Below are 9,836 nucleotides of genomic sequence, written 5' to 3' on the forward strand. Positions count from 1 at the left end.
TGCTGGGGGGAGGGGGTTTGGGAGAAGGGGGTGGGATTATGGACATTGGGGAGGGTATGTGCTTTGATGAGTGCTGTGAAGTGTGTAAACCTGGTGATTCACAGACCTGTACCCCTGGGGATAAAAACATATGTTTATAAAAAATAAAAATAAATAAAAAAAAAAGCAGAAGCATTTGTCCTTCTGAGTGTCCTAGTTCTTCAGGCTGATCTACAGCTCCACTGTCTTCAAAACCTTCTGGCTTTTGCACTGGTTGCTGTATAGGACTTCCCACATTGCCCTGTATACACCATGTCATAGGAGACTTTCCTGCTCATGGTGCCACATGACATAACAATGGAAAAGAAAACAACATAAGTTTCATTCTGAGACCTCTTCTCTTGGATCATTCAAAACCATCATCTAGCTGCATACTCTCATGCCCTTTCTTTGGTGTGTACATAGAGAGAGGGAACGAGGGAGCAAACACAGGTGTCTTTTCTCATAAAGGTACTAATCCTGTTGGATCAGGGCCTAACCTTATAACCCCATTTAACCTTTATTAGTTCCTTAAATGCACCATCTCCAAATACATCCACACTGGACTTCTGGACTTCAAGGTATGAATTTGGGGAGGATCCTGGTAGACACAAACATTCAGTTCATAATATGCCCCTAAATAGGGTGGGCTTTCCCAAGAACTTATTAGTAATGTTTGAGAATGCCTACAGGAAATTTAGAACCATAATTTGATTATTAGCATAATGTATATTATTTGCTTTAATACTACAAGAATAAGGCTTTCCAAAGAATATCAGGGAAGAGAAGACAGACCATTCACATGGGGCCACTTTCTTAAGAAAAGGAATTAGCATGAGAGGGACTGGATAATGCTTCCTGTAGAACAGAAGTCAGAAAAGGGATCAAGTGTTGGAAAGGTGAAGTTTGGGGGGGAAATGAAGAGGTGTCGCTACAGAACTGGGAAAAGAATGTGCAACATGTGGTGTTCTACTCCCCAGCTCTTTCTTTATAAGATCACAAGTCTATCTGGATTTCTTATGAAACACAAAGAAGGGGCCAAGCCAGCAATTATTTACAACCAGGAAAGTACCACCCTCATAGGAGGTAGGGAGAAAAGTGGTGCTGGCAGTGTTTTAGATTGTCATGACAACCACAAAGCACCATTTAAAAGGCTTAATGTCCACAATGCAAGGGATGGTCCCATGGATTTCAGAACAGTGTTTTCCAAATTTGAATCAGTTTAGTCTAAATTTTCCTGTCTCTGAGGAGCACCTGAGCCCCTGGGTCGCCGTTATTTGTCTATTCATTGACTCATACATACATTCATTAAATTCCTACTAAGTATAGAAAAGCTGGGATAAGCCAACATGAGTAATACATGGAGCTTGCTTTCAGGGAACTCATACTCTAAATGCACAATTAAATATGATGTTCTATGATATGCTCTGTAGTAGTTGTATAACTAGAGCAATAAGACAATGATTAATTCAAACTGCGTGAGAATAGAGAGGAGTGCGTCGGAGAAAATACATTCAAGCTAGGCTAGAAAGGGTGACTCGAATGCCAGCAAGTTGCCATTGCAGAAGTGAGGGAGAAGGCGATTTGGTTGGAAGGAGCGAGCAGCACAAAGTCACGGAGGCATGAAAAGATGGATATGGTGTGCGTCACGTAGCAGAAGATATGAAGTATAATTTTGGTAGGTGAGACAAGAAAGACAGGTTGTGGTGGGATTGTGAAAATCCTTGTAAGTCATTCTCAGACGCTGGATTTCAATCTGTAGGAAATGGAGACCTATCAAAGAATCCAATCCAGATAAATGCCATAATTATTTGTGACTTAAAAACAGCTCACAGCAAGGAAGGGGATAAAAGGAGGAAGACTATTTGAGTGCACTGCATAGTGCAGAGGAGAAAAGATAAGGAGAGTGGGAAAGGCGAAAGTAGAATCCAGAAGAACAGAGATAGGTATTTCAGAGCTGGAGTTGACATACTCCATGTACTGTGGGAAAGTTAATTAAAAACACTTGGGGTGGAGGGGTTACCAGGTTTCTGTGACACCAGTTAAAAATAAAGTTTAGCAGCATAACTCTTTCCAGTATTGGCATTTTATGGACTTAGAGAAGACCAAACGAGGAAAGAAAAACAGAAAGCAATTTATTGTCACAAAAGCTACATGAACTTGTGTTAATTATGGATAAATATTTACTCCATCAGCTATGAGCTTACCCTTCTAACATTCCCCTGAAGAACCGGCTGGGTAAAATCTACTGTGTTCCCAACATGCCATTGGGCTTTAGAGATAAATTCCTTCTCAAGGTAAGGAGATTTCAACATACAGTGATACCTCTGAAATTTCTTTCTCTATCAGTCTGGTCTCACACTTACTTGCTATTATGTTTTCCTATAATCGGGACATGGCCCATCTGTTCAATAATGTGTTAGCCTGAACAATGTGGATGGCATGGATGACAAAGAAAAAAGCCAGCCATATGAAATTGCTGCCGTTTTAATCTTTACAAAGCTTAAACATGAGGGTCTAAATGTCTCCAGTAGGCTTAACTCACAGAATGGACTATCAGTCTTTTCCCAGACAGGAAGTCACTTTGCTTTTCCTCGTTTCAATGTACCACCATTCACTTGAAGATTTGGGAAAGGTCATTGAACAGGGTTCTAGCATTGACTCTGTGTATACTAACTTCCAAGAAGGCTGACCAGATTCTCAAAATCTACTCAGCTTATTAGAGATGCTGCCCTTTGAGGTCAGCTAATTGAGGCAAAGGATTTCCAAACTTGTTGGATTATGGCTTCTGGCAATAGAAAGGCTTATCCTTTCTGTTTCTGTTTTGATTCCCTGTTGTTTCTGAACTTTCAGAAAGAAAGTCAGTAGGTATCAAACATACTTGGTTTTTATTACACCATTTCTGTGTAATCATACTCTATAAATTGTTTAAATGCAATGCTCATGTTATTAAAGAAGAAAGTAAATACAAATCAATTGTGGTCGTATAGTTACACTTAGAGTCTGACCTGATAACACAGAAGAGGTTCAACCTCAATACTTTCCAGTCAGGCAAAAGGCAAGGTAATTCTATTAATATTTTATTGTGTAATTCTAGAATTTCACAACTAGGCTTTTACTTCCTTTGGTCCAGGAATGTTTCTTACCTGTCCAAATATTTCACACATGCCATTAAACACATGCTAGTGTCCTTATGTACTTACCTAGTCCACAGTACCAAATGGTAAGCCATGATTTACAATGGCTAGACTTTATTGAGAATATCTTGTGTCTAGTTATAGTGTTAAGTGCTTCAACTGTATTAATTCATGTAATCTTGGGGAACCTGGGTGGCTCAGTGGGTTAAGCCTCTACCTTCAGCTCAGGTCATGGTCTCAGGGACCTGGAATCAAGCCCCGAGATCAAGCCCTACATCAGGCACTCTGCTCAGCAGAAAGCCTACTTCCCTGTCTCCCTCTGCCTGCCTCTCTGCCTACTTGTGGTCTCTCTCTCTCTGTGTCAAATAAATAAATAAAATCTTTAAAAAAACAAAAAACAACAAAACTCATGTAATCTTCATGGTGTCCTGTAAGAGTGCCACTATCATCACTCTTCCTATTGTTCCAATAAGCTACAGGTGCAAGCTAAGTTTTCCAAGGTAACAAAGCTTGTAGGTAGGACAACTGAAGTTCTTATTCCAAAGTATGTACTCTCAACCACCAAGGAATAACTTTTGTTGTTTAAAATATGTACACACATAGGAAAAAGTCATGAAGAGTCATATTAGCCTTTTCTAGTGATGGGACTTCATATAGTTTTAATTGTATTTTTATTTTTATTTTGAGATAAATATAAATTTACAGAAATGTTGTAGAAAGACTAACACTAGACTTCCTATATAGTCTTTGCCATGCTTCCCCTAATGTTAATATCCTACATGATCAGAGTATAATTTTTGAAACCAGGAAATTAATACTGGTACATACTATAAGCTAAAGTACAGACCTTATTCAAATTTCACCAATTTTTCCACCAATGTCCTTTTTCTATTCCAGGATCAAAACGACGATCCCACGTGGAATTTAATAGTCACGTTTTCATAGTTTTCTCTAATCTGTGCCAGTTCCCTAGTCTTATCTTTCCCGAACTTGACACTTTTGAAGACTTCTGGTCAATGCTTTAGCAGATTGTTCATCAATTTGGGTTTAACAAATACCTTTTCATAATTAAATTGAAGTTATACATTTTTGGCAAGGTTATCACAAATTGGTATCCTCTGCATCATAACATAGTATACCTGATGTTGATAGATCTTAATTATAATGATATTAACATCAATAATTTTAATTTGTTAAGTTTCTCCTTGTTTTCCCTTTGTATTTAATAAATACATTGTGTAAGACCTTTTAAGATTATGCATATGCCTGTTTCTCCTAAAACTTTTACCCTCTAACTTAGCAACCATCTATGGACTGTGTCTACAATTATTACAGGGAGGGTAACCTAATAAAACGTGTATTTCCTTTGCATCTTCTACATTGATGAATTGGAATTCAGCTATAAGAAAGAGTTACTTCTCTTCTTCCCCATTTTCCTATTTGTCTGATTTACCTATTTATATTTATATGGGTTGTAGATAATTCATCTTAGTCTATCCATTATAATTCAATACTGTCATCTACTTTTTTCCAGGTTTGGTCACTGGTAGCTCCTTTAGGGTGGCTCTTGTGTTCTTTCAATACAATCCATTCTTTTTCAATCACTTCCTTATTTTCTCATACAAAAATATATTCTAAGATTTTGTATTTTCCCTAACCCACCATGGGAATCAACGATTTCTCCAGAGACCTGGTTTCTTTTATTGGAGAATGGTATTTAGAAACCAAGGTCTGGCAATAGGCATGCCCATTGCTGCTGGAGTCATCTTTTTTCTAGGCACATACAGTGGACTGATTAAAAAATATATGTATGTAATATCAATCACATATACGTATGCACATTTATGTGTTTCTTTGTAACTATCTGTAAAAATATATTAAAAACCCCAGGTTCATATTCATGGCTCCAATTTCAGTTCAACACCACAGGGTTCATTTTAGCCTATTCTTATTCCTTATTTGTAACATTTTTCTCCAACCAGAAGAAATGTGGCTTTAATAATCTACAATATCTTTCACTTATTTGTGCAATCCTAGTATACTCAAAATGCAGCCTCAGAATTGCTAATCCATATTGCTATGAGAAAATAATAATTACCAATGAGAAGACAGCATGCATATACAATTCTTTTGGTCTTTTGTTTTAAAAAATACTATTTTCCCAAATAGGTTAGTTCTTTTCTTCCCCGCCCCATCATTTTTAAATTCTATTTCCTCATATTTATCAATAAACATATATTATTTTGTACATTTTTAAGACAATATTCTCTGGTGTCTGTATATTGGCTAGAGGATAGAAACTGTTGTGAACAAAATAAAGTATGAAGATGAAAACAAAGACAAGTTTCCTAAGTGATATTATTATCTTTACCATTTTGGTAACACAGGCTTACAAACATTCTTGTCGGATTTGTGGAACTTGGTCTCAAGATGGTCTGAAGCTCCAGCCCCAGCCCATCCTGTGGCTGCTCAGCTGTTGTATTGCTTGTGTCATCCCTCTTTACCTGCCCTGAAGACAGTCTCATCATTCCAGCTCCCCAGAAAGGTTCAGGACCTTTAAGAACCCTTAAAAAAGAAATCAAGAGAGTACAATCACTGATACTATTTGTAAAAAAATCAAGTCAACAACATCTTTTGTGTTCTTAATCAAAGTACATTCCAGGAAGCTTTGGCAAACATCATGAACCATTAGGTTTACGCTGATAAAATTACACTCTTGGAAACATAATATTATATATATATTTGATGACTCATAATGCAGATGTGACATTGTCGTAGCAAAGAAATGAGGAAACTTCCAATAAACTGACCATTTCCTTTGCATGGAGATGACTCACACTACGACACTCATTCTGGCAGTAAAACATAGCAATTCTAGGCTTGCAGCACAAAACCGCCTTTCCAGTAAAAGCAGTCGCTCATTAAAATGTGAAAATAACAAGTCTTCCTCCAGAATTGTTGGTAATTAATAATGGCAATTAATTTCACAAGACCAATAGGATTTGTAGATCAGGAAGCCATTAATGGAGAAAGATATCATTTTGTTTTAATAACTACTCACTGTCTCCAAACAAACAAACAAACAAAATCTGTCCACGTCATGACAAGCTTATTCTTTCTCCTGCCACCCAAATGCCCAGAGAGGCAGCCCCTGCACTTCCAGCATCAACACACGGGTACCCAGAGTCTCTCCTTCTGGAATTCCCTGACTCTAAAAGCAGGTGCCTGCCTTTCCTTCAATTTATTCCAATTTCATGTTCATTTCATTGGCATCTCAATTCTGTCTGATGCATTTCTGGAAATCAGGGTAAAAGCAAATCACATTTTGCTTTAGTTGTCTGAGGCTTTATTTCTTACGTGGAATCCAAGGAAATCATTATATATGCCCAATAGTGTGTCACAGAAGCAAAAATATAATAAAAATAACACTTTTATCAAAATACACTTGTCAAATAACATTCAAAGTCTTAAAAAATAGTCTTGTGTTTTATACAGTGTTTACACATAGGCCCAGTGTACTAAAAATGCACATGGACAATGAAAACCTCACCTGTACTGTGAAAAAGGAATAAAACAAAAACTAGTTATGTTGACTTTAACACTGATCATATTTATAATTAATACACCTATGGTTGATTTAGAATTTAGAACATCTGGAATTAGATGAAAGTGGCTGGGGGACTATGTGAAATATTCACTTTATTTTAAATATCTGTTCAGAAAGTTTGAGATTTTCCTCTTCCCTTTTCTCTCGTCTCTCCCGTCACTCGCTTTTACCTCCTCTGCTCCCCCCCCCTTTCCCTTTTCCTCTGGCACCTGACCCTCTCCATTCATGTGTCCATAACACACAGAAGCAACCAGCCTCTTGCACTAACTTCTTTCCTTGGGGAGAAGTGAGGATGATATTTACTGTCTTTTTTTTTTTTTTGACATTTCAATAAGGGGTTTTCCCCCAGTTTTATTAAGCTATAATTGACATATAAAACTGTAAGATTTTTAAAACAGACATTGTGGTGGTTTGTTATACGTTTACATTTTGAAAGTATTCACCCCATCTGGTTAATTTTAACACATTTATCAACTCCCGTGTCTTTTTCTTAAATGAAAACATATACCACTCTTCAGTTTTACTCTCTGAGCACATTTCAGCTATATAATACAGTGTTATCAGCTATTGTAGCCATGTTGTACATCAGATCCTTAGATCTTATTCATCTTACAGCTGAAAGTTTGTATCCTTTTACCACCCTCCTTCTATTTCCCCCACCCCCCGGTCCCTGACAACACTTTTATACTCTCTGTTTCTATAACTTAGACCTTTTTAGATTTCACATATAAGTGATACCACACAGTATTCGTCCTTCTCTGCTGGCTTACATCACATCACTTAACACAATGCCCACATGTTCACAAATGGCAGGATTTTCTTCTTTTTCATGGCTGAATAATATTTTATTTTATGCATTATATTTATTATATTATATATTTATTATATTATATTATATTATATTATACATATATTATACATATGCATATTATACACACATACACACACAAACATTACAACTTTTTTATCCATTCAACTTCATGGACACTGTTCAGAGACACTTAGTTGTTTCCAGGAAAAAGTATTTATATATGATTTTGTTTTGAATTTCCTACTTCACCATCCAAGAAAAAAATGAAAACTCTGTCAATAGAACACACTGCTTATTATAATTTTTTAAATTTTACATATTTCTTCATATAAGAAAATCTGTAGGAATCAAATTGCTGATATTTGATTACTATACTTCATATTTTTAACACAGGTTATTTCAACACAGAATATTTGAAACTGGTAGTTTTTTATGAGATTTTGATGATTAACTTCAAATTGATTCATTATATTGAGAAAACTAGAGCCTATAAAGATTGAAGAACTAATCAAAAGTCTATTTGGATCTATTTCTAGACAGTAATATATAATATTAGAATATTAAATATTAGATTTACAAGAATATAAAGATAATGCATATCATGAAAATAAACAAAATTTTTATAATTTTTCTCAAACAATATTTTAATTGAGATATAGTTTTCATATCATATAATTTAGTCATTTAAATTATACAGTTCAGCGGGTTTTCATATAGTCACAGAGTTATGCAACTATTACTGCTATTTAATTCCAGAAGAATACCATCCAGCCCAAAATACTATATCTGTTAGCAATCACTCTCCATTCTTCTCTGGCAACCATTAATCTACTTTTTTTCTCTCTGGATTTGCTTATTCTGAGTATTTAATATAAAAGGAATCATAATATTACCTTTTGTATCTGTTTTTTTTTTTTCGCTTAGCATGTTTTTAAAGTTCATCCATGCTGTAACATTCACCAGATTTTTTTCCCCATTTTTTAAAAAGATTTCATTTATTTACTGGAGAGAAAGAGAGATCACAAAGAAGGGAGAGGGTCAGAGAGAGAAGGAGACACCCCACTGTTCAGGGAGCCCAATGCAGGGCTCGATCCTGGAACCCTGGGATCATGACCTGAGCCTAAGGCAGACGCATAACTGACTGAGCCCTCAGGTGCCCCTTTTTGTCCATTTATATGACTGAATAATATTCTATTGTATAGATATACCTTTTTTTTTTATTCATTCATCAATTGATGGACATTTGGTTTATACTTTTGGCTATTATGAATATTGCTGCTGTGCATATCCTGTATAAGTTTTTGTATGGATAGATGCTCAGTTGTCTTGGGTATATACCTAGGAATAAAATTGCTAGGTCATATAGAAACTCTGTCTTTAACTTTTTTTTTTTCTAAGCAGCTATATCATTTGATATTCTCATCAGTAATGTGTGAGAGGGTCCTTATTTCTCTACATTCTTCCCAATGCTTGCTATTACTAGATTTTTTAGTTCTAGCCATTATAATAGGTACAAAATAGAATCTTGATTTTGATTTGTAGTTCTTTAATAACTAATGATGTTGATCATACTTTCAAGTGCTCATTGACCATCTGTATATCTTCTCTGGAAAATGTCTATTCAAATCTTTTGCCAATTTTTTAAAAATTAGGTTATTTGTGTTTTAGTCATTAGCTGAGTCATTATGCATTCTGGATATTTGCCCCTTATATATATGTTTGCAAATATTTTTTCCCATTCTGTGGGTTGTCTTCCACTTTTTCATAGAGTGCTTCGAACAAAAGTTTCCAAGTTTGATGAAGTCCAATTTATTTTTATTTTGGTCGCTTGTGCTTTTGTGTCAAATCTAAGAAATCATTGTGCAAATCAGAGTCACAGAGATTTAGGGCTCTGTTTTATTCTAAGAGCTTTACAATTTTAGCTCTTACACTTAGGTCTTTGATCCTTTTTCAGTTCACTTTCTAATATGTTGTGCAGTGGGAGTCCAGCTGCATTCTCTTGCGTGTGTATACCCCGTTGTCCACACTTACCGAAAAGACTATTCTTTCCCGGAGGAGTCAAGATGGCGGAGAAGTAGCAAGCTGAGACTGCTTCAGCTAGCCGGAGATCAGCTAGATAGCTTATCTAAAGATTGCAAACACTTGAAAATCCATCGGCAGATCGAAGAGAAGAAGAACAGCAATTCTGGAAACAGAAAAACAACCACTTTCTGAAAGGTAGGACCGGCGGAGAAGTGAATCCAAAGCGACGGGAAGATAGACC

At 36.0% G+C, this 9,836-nt stretch overlaps 1 pseudogene; it reads right to left on the reverse strand.

The window, feature by feature from the left end:
• LOC132027088 (large ribosomal subunit protein uL1-like) overlaps positions 1 to 317 on the reverse strand; it is a 4,085-nt pseudogene extending 3,768 nt beyond the window's left edge.
• Positions 318 to 9,836: the final 9,519 nt, after the last annotated feature.

The sequence above is a fragment of the Mustela nigripes genome, chromosome 1 (genome assembly GCF_022355385.1).
Source record: "Mustela nigripes isolate SB6536 chromosome 1, MUSNIG.SB6536, whole genome shotgun sequence".
Lineage (NCBI taxonomy): Eukaryota > Metazoa > Chordata > Mammalia > Carnivora > Mustelidae > Mustela > Mustela nigripes.